Source organism: Typopeltis vanoorti, chromosome 1, assembly GCF_054136105.1.
Source record: "Typopeltis vanoorti isolate ZY-2024b chromosome 1, IOZ_Tvanoo_1.0, whole genome shotgun sequence".
In the NCBI taxonomy this organism is placed as follows: domain Eukaryota; kingdom Metazoa; phylum Arthropoda; class Arachnida; order Uropygi; family Thelyphonidae; genus Typopeltis; species Typopeltis vanoorti.
This window is the reverse complement of record NC_143549.1, coordinates 84,218,128-84,230,070: the sequence shown is the minus strand read 5'-3', so window position 1 is coordinate 84,230,070 and position 11,943 is coordinate 84,218,128.

Sequence of the window (11,943 nt, the reverse complement as noted above, 5' to 3'; positions counted from 1 at the left end):
TTTTTGTACTCTGAATGCAATATTTGCTTGAATGTGTCATGGGCAACACTTGACCATGTAATATGTTATACTTGAAAAGTATAATATATTCTAATACTGAGGAAAAACTCAACGATTAGTGTTTTATTCTCTTTTCACAATTCATTTTTGCTGATATATCTACGAGGGAGGGGAGGGGAAATGGAAAGTTCTCGGCCTAATAATGAAAAAACAAATTTATAATTTTAAAGTTTTGTTTTATTTTTCAACATAGTCTCCCTTAAGATTAATACATTTATTCCAGCACCATTATCCCGTCCCTGAAGTGGTTCTCAGTAAGATCTGCAAAATACCCCCTCCACAGCTGCAATAACCTCTTGATTCGAAACAAAACGCTGACCAGCAAGAGAGTTTTAGTCATGGGAAGAGATAGAAGTCAGAGGGAGCCAAATCTGAGGAATAGGGTGGATGTTCTAACAATTCATAGTGCAGATCCCTTAATTTTCCCATTGCCAAAACACCTTTGTGGGCAGGTGCATTGTCCTGATGAAAGACGATTTTTTTTCTTCTTCAAACCGGGTCTTTTCTCACAAATTTTTTCGTCTACTCTGGTTAAAAGATCGGAATAATATTCCCCGGTTATTGTTTTACCCTTTTCAAGATAATTAATAAACAAAATGCCTTTAGCAACCCAGACACCAATGCCATGACCTTTCCTTCTGATGGAAGGAACTGACTTTTCTTTGACGCTGACCAACCGGCTTCTGTCCACTATTTTGATTGCTGTTTGGATTCTGGTGTGTAATGGTGAATCCAAGTCTCATCCCTAGTAATATATCGACGCACAAAATTAGTTTTGTTCTTGTTAAAATGCTCCAAGCACTGTTCAGAGGTTTTCATGTGAGGGCGTTTTTGATCTGCTGTGAGCAAGCGCGGCACCCATGTTGCGCAAAGCTTTTTCATTTGCAAAATATATCCTGCATGTTCTTTTGAAATGCCTATAGTCTCAATAATTTCACGCACTTTGACTCGCCGGTCATCCAATACCATATCGTGCACTTGATCAATAATTTTTCTGGTGGTGTTACACTTTTTGGACGTCCATCACTTGGATCATCTTCAAGGGGCTGGTAGTTTAAACATGGCTACCACCCCCTTGAAGACGCACTTCACTCAGCAGCCCATTTCTTAATTGTCGAAAACAAAGGAGAAGAGCGCCCATTAACTTGAAATAAACATAAACTTCGAATGAATTTCTTTTGGCGTTTAACCTTCTTTTATAAAGAATTTTATAACCTAATGATACTCAATTTTATCCATTTCAAGGGATACAGACAACACTTAACACTTTTGCTTCAGACAGCTGTATAAAACAAACTAGTTGATAGAATGACTTGCAGTTTCACATGGATGCTTATGTCAGATGTACCAACTTAGAAAAAAAAATCTTGCCGATAGTGTTGCCATCTATGGTCGAGGCCGAAAACTTTTCAGACCACCCTCGTATCCTTATATCCTCGCATGTTCTTTCTTGTGGTTATATCAGTTGCTTTAATATTTTTGTTGTAGGTGTTTATTGTCTGCTCGTTAGCCTAGTGGATATGCGCTTCGTAACCATATGCCTGGGGAAGGATTGTCCTAGGGTCAATTCCCGTTGATGACGTGAGGAGTTTAAAGATCTTCCTCAGCCATAGCCAAGTTAGCCAGTCTTGGGCATGGATAGCAGGGTTTTTCCCTCAGTTTATCTGGGGTTTTTCATTCTCGAAGCAGGCAAACCTACCCAGTGTACACACACACACAGGCTACAGTTATAGAATATACAGTAGTACTTAATCCCTCATTAGGAGGGCTCAACGAGTCCTAAGGGGTGGTCGAGGAATGGGGGAAATCCGACACGAATAAAATAAAATCGGAACCTACCAGAATTCCTCGTATATTTCTCAGTCTTTCTGCAAACCATTCGAGTTTCTTTTCAAGAATCAGTTAAATTGCTTCCTTATCTTTTACGGACTTTTCTACATGCTTTGCAAGCCCTCAATAATATTTTCAAAGGCTAACCATGATGCACGTCTATTTTGTACTTTCCGTGCGACCCCATGCAAGCAGCAGCACTAAGTAGCACATTTTCATATGTACCTTAGTGCTGGTACTTGCATGATGTATCTTGTTATATCTCACAAGACCAGATTAAAAGTGGAATATTTTCTCTTTCACCAATTGGAAACAAATCTCTACTCATATACTGTATATATACGCAGAAATTGGCCCAATTTGGTGACTTGAAAAAAAAAAAAAAACATAAAGCATCGAGTGCACATTTTTCTGTTCAACATTAATTTTTGACATGACATTGACGCCTTGTGAATTCAGTGTTTTATTTTCAAAAGGACATATTTGATGTCTTTATCCTACAGATTAAAGAAGTGCAATTTCATACTATCTGTTAGAGAGGGGGGGGGGGGGAATTCCTCTGGAAATCAGAGTCGAGTGGATTTGACTGCGAATTTGATTTTTCTTTTGTAACGCATTAATACACAATAATATAGATATCACACAGGCAGTGTCACTATAAGCAGACACCACTGAGAGATCTTGGTGCTCGAAGATGGGGCATTCTAACATTACTATATTTGACTTGCAGAGTCAAGCGCAAAGATATTATTACATGGCGCATCCATGAAGTTCATGGTCTTTGCAGAATGGCATACTACCATCGGTAATTATTATCAACACCCGACCTCCATGGAGTCAGAGACTCATCGTGGGAAGTACTCACTATTGCATACAATGCTCATCCAACCTAGTCTTAAACTGATTCAATGTGTCCACATCCACAACACACTCAGACAATGCATTCTGCTCACCAACCACCCTCCATGCAAAGAACCTGCTTCTCGCTCCTTTACTCACACCCTCCTTATACAGTTTCCAGCAATGGCCTCTTGTTCTACTTCCCTCTCCAATTCTATGAAAAATCTCTTCCATATCTACCTGATAACCCCTGACCAGTTTATGTCTCAATCATACCCCCCCCCCTCCTCCTCCTACTCACGAGACTCTGCAACTTACATTCCCTCAATCTTTCCTTGTACTCCACATTTCAAAGACCACTGACTACCTTTGCGAATCTTCTCTGTACCCTTTCCAACATATCAAGGCCTCATGTAACGATAATTGAAAAAATATAATTCTTTGCATATTTTCAACAGTGACACTCGTCATAATTCAGCCTTGTATCTATAATAAATAAATAATTATATATGTTACTTTAGCAAAATAAAATAAGATTTACAAAAAAATAGTTCACCACGAACACGCGCCAATAATAATCGTTTCATACTTAAATTAAGGGGATATTAAATCCCACCTAGTTTTAAAACCGAATAAGAAACTCAAAGATTAGAATCAGAGAGTTTCTTGCTGAATATAGTAAACTATAAAGTATTGGCAACACTAGCGTTAGCCAATGCAAGTGATCCTAGTACGTAGTACAATATCGGACGACTCGTTGCAAAGGTGGGGGAAGTTCAGATCGGGATTTAATATCCCCTTAATTTAAGTAATGTTTTCATTGCCGAAATGAAGCTTATTAGCTCTTTATACTTAAGTAATCGTTTCATATATCACAGAAATAACGAGCGCAGACATAAGATACACTGCCCAAGCGGCAGTGTATCTAATGACGTAACGTGCAACGACAAGTGCAAACAAATATCGGCTTTAGATCACAGTGCATTTGTTTCGTGTAATGATAATTGAAAAAATATTATTCTTTTCATATTCTCAACAGTGACACTCGTCATAATTCAGCCTTGTATCTACAATAAATAAATAATTATTTTATTTTAACAAAATAAAATAAGACTTACAAAAAATAGTTCACCACTCACATGCACCAATAATAAACGGTTCATATCTTACAGAAGTAAGACACGTAAGCATACTAAAAATACACTGCCGTTTGAGCAGTGTGGGAATGATGTAACGTGCAATGACAAGCGCAAACGAATATCGGCATTAGATCGCAGTGCATTTGTTTTGTAATCTAAAGCATTAATCGAACAATTCCAATTATTAACTATTCAATCAATGTTAAAACATAAGCTGTAACCTTTAACATGTTGCTGCATATATACAATATTGTAAACATTGTTATTATTTATAAACACAAACAAAATTCAATTTTTTCATTTTTTCATTGGGGGTGCTGCAGTGTCGCAGTGCTTATGTACGGGCCGCCACTGCTTGCATATCTGTTCATTTTCCAAGTCAAAACCACATGGTCACTCTCTCCAACTGGGGGAGGGATGTCATCTCACTTATTATCAGCTCTTCTGATGCTATGACCAAATCCAAAACTCTTGAACCTCTTGTTCCCTTCATCTGCTGCTGAAGACATTTGTCCCTCAAGAATTCCAGAAATTCAATCAGGGCCGGCGGAAGCGAGCATGCGGGCGACGCTACAAAAGGGATGCCACCGCCGGGGCACAGTTCATCAGTTCATTTTTAAGAAACAAAATTTTTATCATAAAAACAAAAAATTCTTAGAATGATCAATATTAAAATTATTAAGGCAGGATACACTGAATAAAAAATATTAAAAAAATTGTATATTGCCGGCTGTTTACAATTTTGCATCAAGAGCAGGCTAAATGCTTGCCTGCAGAATCTAAAGTGAAACGTTGAATGGTTTTTGCACGCAGAAACGAATTTTCATACAAAACATTTGTTGCTACATAACCAGTCATATGGCTGTAAAAACTCGATGTAGCTTAAATATTCCAAAGCACATTACATTCGATTGTTTACTTAGGTTAAGTCCCATGTGAATATTTTAAAAATAAACTTTGTTTGTCTCTGTATAATTTGTTTTAGATGTTATTGTAAATAACACTGGAAGTTAACTGTATATACTGCTTTAGTAAGAATATTTTAGAGTGTTAAAAACAAAGGCAATGTTTTCATCGGCGAAACTGCATGCAATAGATCTATATGGCGGCATTAGAAAGATTGTTATTAAAATTTTGTTTGTATGAGAAAGGCTTGCAGGCTCTAAGTGTGTACATCTGCTAAGTCAGTTAGAAAGGCTCAAACAACTTTCCGATGGCCGGCAACTTACAATTAAAAGAAAGCGGAGGAGAACAAAAGGTGTACTGAACTTGAAACTTAAGAATGAAGAATCATACGGATTCTTTGGGGGTTGCCAAACTTCATGCAAGGTCTCAAAGGAGGCATAATAAAATGGAACTGAAGCAAACAGAAAGGGCTGCCCGGATCCAGAGATTGCTGCAGAAGTAGAGAGGGGCCCAGTTCCAGAGCTGTCCACAGAGAGACAGGAGAGGCTGCTCAGTTCTGGAGGCTGCCTGGTTCCAGACATTGCTAAAGCTGCCTAGTCCCAGACGTTGTCGAAGAGAGACAGAGCTGCTCAGTTCCAGACATCGTCAGAGAGCATCCCAGATCCAGATGTTGGTTGAGAGAGGAGTTTTCCGCTTCCAGAAAGGAGCTTCTCTGTTCGAGACGTCGCTAGAGAGAAATGACTTCTAGGCCACAGACAGGGCTTTCAAATTGCCGAAAGGAGAACTTCCAAATGCCATAGAAGAGAAAAGTTTTCAGTCCAGAGAGGGATGCTGATTGACAGTTGACAGCAGTTTCATTTTTTCTTGGAGGCAGAATTTTTAGTTTATTAGAGGTGGCAATTCAAGCTACTTGAGACATCAGTCATCCAGCCATTTTCGGCGAGCCCAAGTAGAGGAGAAAAGGCGAGGCAAATTTCCCGAAGTACCTTCGCTGGTAAGTTTTTCTTTTTGCCGTGGGAGAATAACATTTTTCCGGATCTGTACAAGTCCTGCTACGCTCCCGATGAGATATAGCCAAAGTCAAAATTCCAGATGAAGATCTGAGATGAAAGTATTGCTATAGAACCTTTAGTGAAAGACTTTTGACTGATTGTGTGAGATACAGAGCCTTTGTAAGTTCAAAACTTACAAAGGCTCTGTATCCTCTTATAATTGTATTAGAAAGATCTTTAAGATATATGTTTAGTAAAGTTAAAAAGTGTCCTTAAGAGAATCAATTGACATGTTAGAAGTTGATATCAAATTTGTAAAGATAACTTAACAGAGAGAGAGATTTAATAACCTCTTGGCGAGTTTAATAAGTAAAATTTGTAAACTGAGAGTAGATAACTTTTTGTGTTAAAGAAAGTAATTAAAGTTGAAGAAAACAGGTTCTACATTTTGCTAAACTGTATTTATAGAAGGATAGAGAAAGCAATCTCCCTAATGTTTAAATTCGTGTATATTTCATAGTAATGTAAATAAATGTTATTTGACTTTCTTATAATCATAGCACATAATAATATAAACAAGAGAGATTCTGAGAGAAAGTGTGCACAGCTACATTAGAGTAATGAAGATATATGTTTATATCTCCATTATTCTAATATAAGTATAAAGTAAAGAAAAAAGACATCACAAGTAATTAATAGAAATTACAAGAATACAAAGTTAAATAATAATAAAAGTTTACAATGTCTCAGTAATGACAGGATAGCAACAGTAGATTTATAACAGTACGCATGTCAGTAGGCTACTGACAGTAATGCAGTGCAGACTATTCTTTCATCTCTGTGTTGTGTTGTGTAATAATTTATTGTGGGTATAAAATAGAAATAGAATCAAAAATTAAAAAGTTATCCTTTGCACAAAATCGTAAGCTTCATGCTGCGAAAGAAGCAGATATTAAAAATCAAACTGGGGCTCTTAATAAATTTGTTAAAATATTAAAATATTCTGATGCAGATAGTAACCAACTCAATAGATCAGAAATCAGAGTTGATACATCATCCAGTTTTCATGAAAGTACTATTGCAACTATTGAACAAGATAACAAGACGCAGGATTTAAGTGAAAAACAGTTAGAAGATTTAGTTATAGTTGACCACGAAACTAACACATTGTTAGCCTCTGTAAATTTAGAAGATCCAGGTGAATGGGGAAATATTGATGAAAAATTATGAGTTGTTTTAATTGAAATGGGACTGTTCAAAAGAAAAATATAATATATCCCAGAGATACATATGGTCATAAATTTGGCGACACGTATTATAATAGAAAAATGGAAAACGGGGTGCTCGTGCCAAGAACATGCTCATTTATTCCGAAACTTAAAATTTTTTTTTTGCTTTTGTTGCAAACTTTTCGCACCTACTGAATCAAGTAGTCTTGTAGAAGGTTATAACGATTGAAGAAATATAAGTACAACTTTGCATAGACATGAGACTAGTTCAACTCACATGAAAAATTTCTTAAAATGGAAGGTGATAAAAATTTAAAAAACAAAACTACTATTGATTGCCAGACTCAAAGCATGTATGAAATGGAAAACAAACATTGGATGAGTGTTTTAGAATGCTTGATTGAAATTCTAAAATTCCTTGGTAGCCAAAATTTAGCTTTTCGCAGATCGTCCTATAAATTATATGAAAGGAATAACAGCAATTTTTAAAATTAATCAAACTGTTTGCGAAGTTTGATCCCCTTATGGAAAATCATGTTGAAAGGGCCCTACAAGGAAACAATAGAGTATGCTATTTGAGTAAAGACAGTCAAAATGAAATATTGGAAACTTTAAGTAATGCAATCAGGGATACAATTTTATTATCAATTCGCAAATCTAAATATTATTCCATAATTTTAGACTGCACACCTGATGTAAGTAAAACAGAACAAATGACCATTATTATTCGCTTTGCTTCCTGTGACAATGGAATTGTCAAGATCAAGGAAACCTTTTTAGGTTTTGCAGATATATCAGATTCCACAGGACGTGGTATATGTACAACAATACTGGAACAATTGGAAGAATGGAACATTCCCATTGAAGACATGCGAGGTCAAGGGTATGACAATGGGGCAAATATGAAAGGGAAAAAATATGGGCTCCAAAATTTGCTTTTGGACAAAAATCCTCGGGCTTTTTACGTGCCACTGCTCATAGTCTAAATTTAATCATTAACGATGCAGCCAAAGTGAATGCAGATACAATTAGTTTCTTTGAAATCATTCAAGAAATATACAATTTCTTTTCATTCTTTTACAAACGTTGGGAATTCCTTTTAAAGTTCGTAAAACATTTAACATTGAAACAGCCATCAAAAACGCGATGGGAGAGTAAAATTAATGCAATCCTCCCTCTATGATATCGGTTAGGGGAAATTTAAGATGCACTTTTTGAAATTTTAAATAATGAAAATTTTAATAAAGAAACTCAGCATTAAGCACAAACATTATCTGCTAAAATAAAGGACTACAAATTTATTTGCTCTCTCTTATAACTTGGCATGATTTACTTCACAGAATAAAGCCTGTGAGTAAAATGCTTCAAGACAAAAATATGAACATTGCACTTGCTTTAGAATCTATCGAAAACTTAAAAATATTCTTAGAAGAGTATCGATCAGATACAAATTTTCAAGAAGTCCTAAAAACGGCAAAAGAACTGAGTGAAGAGGTGGATGGAGTCGTAAGAATGCTACTTCGTCAGACTTATTAAATTGAGTTATTTAGTTAACAGCACTACTGTTTACTCATAATAAAACCATGCAATAAAGAGTAAGTGTCGTTTAAATTGCACTGCATGGAGAACAAGAATTTAAAACTGGTACGGAAGTTCGAAATGGAACATTCCGCATAATGGAATGACGAAAGAAGACACGACAATTTGACTACAAGCATCATGACGAAACGCCACAATCTCCAGAAGATAAATTTAGAGTGAATGTGTTTTATACACTTCTAGATGTTGCAATGTGTTCGTTAATAGAACGTTTTGAACAACTAAAAACATATTATGATAATTTCAATTTATTGTATAGATTACTACAAATTAATAACGAAGATTTACAAAAAACAATTGTGATGATGTAGATATTCTCTTGAAGGATGGCGGCAATAAAGACGTGAATGCAATAGAACTATATGATGAGTTATGTGCTTTCCGGGATATTTTTCAGAAGGTTAATTTAAATATTCAAAACTCTTTCGATATTCTTAATTTTATTGTGTCCAGTAATTTATCTTTCCCTAACTTTTCAATTGCTTTAAGAATACTATTAACCTTACCTGTTAGTGTAGCGAGCGGTGAACATTCCTTTTCCAAGTTGAAATTGATTAAAACCTACTTAAGAACAAGTATGTCACAAAAAAGGCTTGTTAGTTTTGGCGTTAATAGCTATTGAAAATGATACATGTGTGGAATTAGACCTTAAGACCATTATTTCTAATTTAGTGAATATAAAATCAAAAACCCTAAAATTTTAATTTAAAAAAATTCAAGTATATTTATATAATTTAATTTATTTTCTGTTATTCTGTAAAGATGTTATTTTTTGAATACTTATATTAAATGTTCTAATTATTTCTGAATTCTTTTCTTATTTTCTCATCTGTCTTGAGTTTCTTTTATTTTCCTAAAAGATAGTTCCGTTTATAAAAATTATTAAAAAATTTTTACAAGTTACTAAGAATTTAGTAACTTGTAAAATGGAAGAAGTTTTTAAACTTTAGTTCAAATAAATTTTAACTTTAATTAAAATTCATTTTAATTTTGTTGGCGATTCGGGTCGGCGAGAAGTCTATAATCCATGTAATATTCAACGAGCTTTATCAAAATTTGCTTTAACTTTTGAGAATTTTTTTAATATTTGGGTTTTTAACGATTATCCTGCCTAGTCGACACCCCTGGTTCGTTACCTTTAGCGAACCAACGTGTGGCTGTTCTGTCAAAATTTATTTAAGAAATTTCAAATATAAATTTTTATTATCGTAAAAGAACCCCACACGCCCGGATCATTACGGGGCACTTAGATAAAAATTACATGCGGGCGGCAAAGACCCTAGCACCGGCTCTAATTCTATTCCCTTCTTACTACTTGCATTTTCCTCTCCCAGCTTATGCTGCTGTAGTTAAAACCTCCCATAACAATCATTCTTCTTGCACTTGTCAAACTCAACTGCCTGAACATCTCCTGGTCCCCACCCTCTATATAGCAACACTCCAATAAATATTGTCTTGGCCACTTCTACCTCACACCATATGCTTTCAACACCATTTGTGTCATTGCCTTCTAAATCCTCTACTCTAAGAGGACATAAGTAATCACTTATCATAAGCAGTACTCCACCACCACATTTTCCTTTCCTTTCCTATCCTGCCGAAAAATGCTGTACCCTGCCACTTCAATTCCGGTTATTATATCATCCTCTGTCAACCGAGTCTCAGAGATTCCAATAATCTTTGGCCAGGTTGATGCTATCAGTGCTGCCAATTCATTTCCTTTATTTGGATACTCCTGGCATTAGTATCTTCTTCTTTTCAGCCATTTTCTGTCCACTGCTGGACGAAGGCCTCCTCCAGTTCTTTCCACCTTTCTCTGTTCTTGGCAATGGTTGACCAACTTTCCCCAATAAACTCTGACAGTTCATCACTCCACCTTCTTTTAGGACGTCCTCCTCTTCGTTTCCCTTCTTTAGGAATCCAGTTTGTAAGTATGGTGGTCCATCGCTCATCTTCTCTTCCGGATAAATGTCCAGCCCATTTCCATTTGAGTCGCTTGTGGGTAAAAATGATGTCAGTGATGCGAGTTTGGCTTATTATCCAGGTGTTTCGCTTCTTATCTTTTAATGCGATGCCTAACATCAACCTCTCCATTTTTCTTTGAGTTGTTGTTAATTTATTTGCCAGTGCTCTTGTTAGCAACCAAGTTTCACAACCATATGAGAGGCATTAGTATAGAGCATAAAAATGACACTGCTTCTATACCTATCATTGTCCCCTCTTGGCCTCAATGTTTCCTGACATGGTCCCTCTTCCCCCAAGCACCCATTCCCACAAGAGGCCATTCAGAAAACAACAATCTTTCCAGATGCCTTTGTCCTTCCTCATTCAAATGCAAGCAGTCTCTAGCATACAGTTCCCTTCTGTCTTCAAACGAGATGGAAGGTTCCAAGCATCTACATATTCCAACCCTCTCTTCTCACACATTCTGGCTATTAGGTGATTCAGTATTGCTGCTCTTCTGCTCAGCTCGTCACTATTATACCTGGGCAACACACACACACAATCTTCCCTCTGCATTTTCTTTTGCACAACTTCAAGCAAGAATCTCAGATCTCTCGCCGCCCAATTTACACTACCTCTAAAGTCATTCGTGCCCACAATCATCTCATCCATCCTTTCACCCCTCTTAATTGCCATAGCCACATTCTCTATTGTTCCTCCAGGCAAACACTCCCAGTGCATCCTATCTTGCACACCACGTATCATTGAGTCACCATACATTACACCTCTCACCATTCCCTCTCTCCTGCTGTTTCCATTCTCTCCTCCTCCATCACTCCCATAACTCTCTCTCTCATTCCCTCTCTTCCACTTATCCTATTTTCTCTCCTCTTGTGTTATTCCCATAACTCTCTCTCATTCCCTCTCTTTTACTATTCCCATTCTCTCTCCTCTTCTATCATTCCCATACATCTCTCTCTCTCTCCATCTCCTCTACTGCACCTATTCTCTTCTCTTCTAGCATTCCCATACCCCTCTCTCTCTAATTCCCTTTACTGTAACTATTCTCCCTTCTAGCATTCACATACCTCTCTTTCCTTCCCTCTCTCCTACTGTTTCCATTCTCTCCTCTTCTAGCATTCCCATACCTCTCTCTCTCATTTCCTCTCTCCTGCTTTTCCATTCTCTTTCCTTCTATCATTCCCAAAATGCTCTCCTCTCCTATCCTTCCCAAAACTCTCCCTCTCTCCTACTCTGATTCGCCTTGCATTTATCTCTTCCATTCTCCTCATCTCATTTACAAGACATTCTGCCTCCTCTTTCAGCCCATCTATCTCCCTCTGCAAGTCAGTCATTCTAAATCGAAATTCACTCTCCCAAACAAAACCATTTCTGAAACTTTCA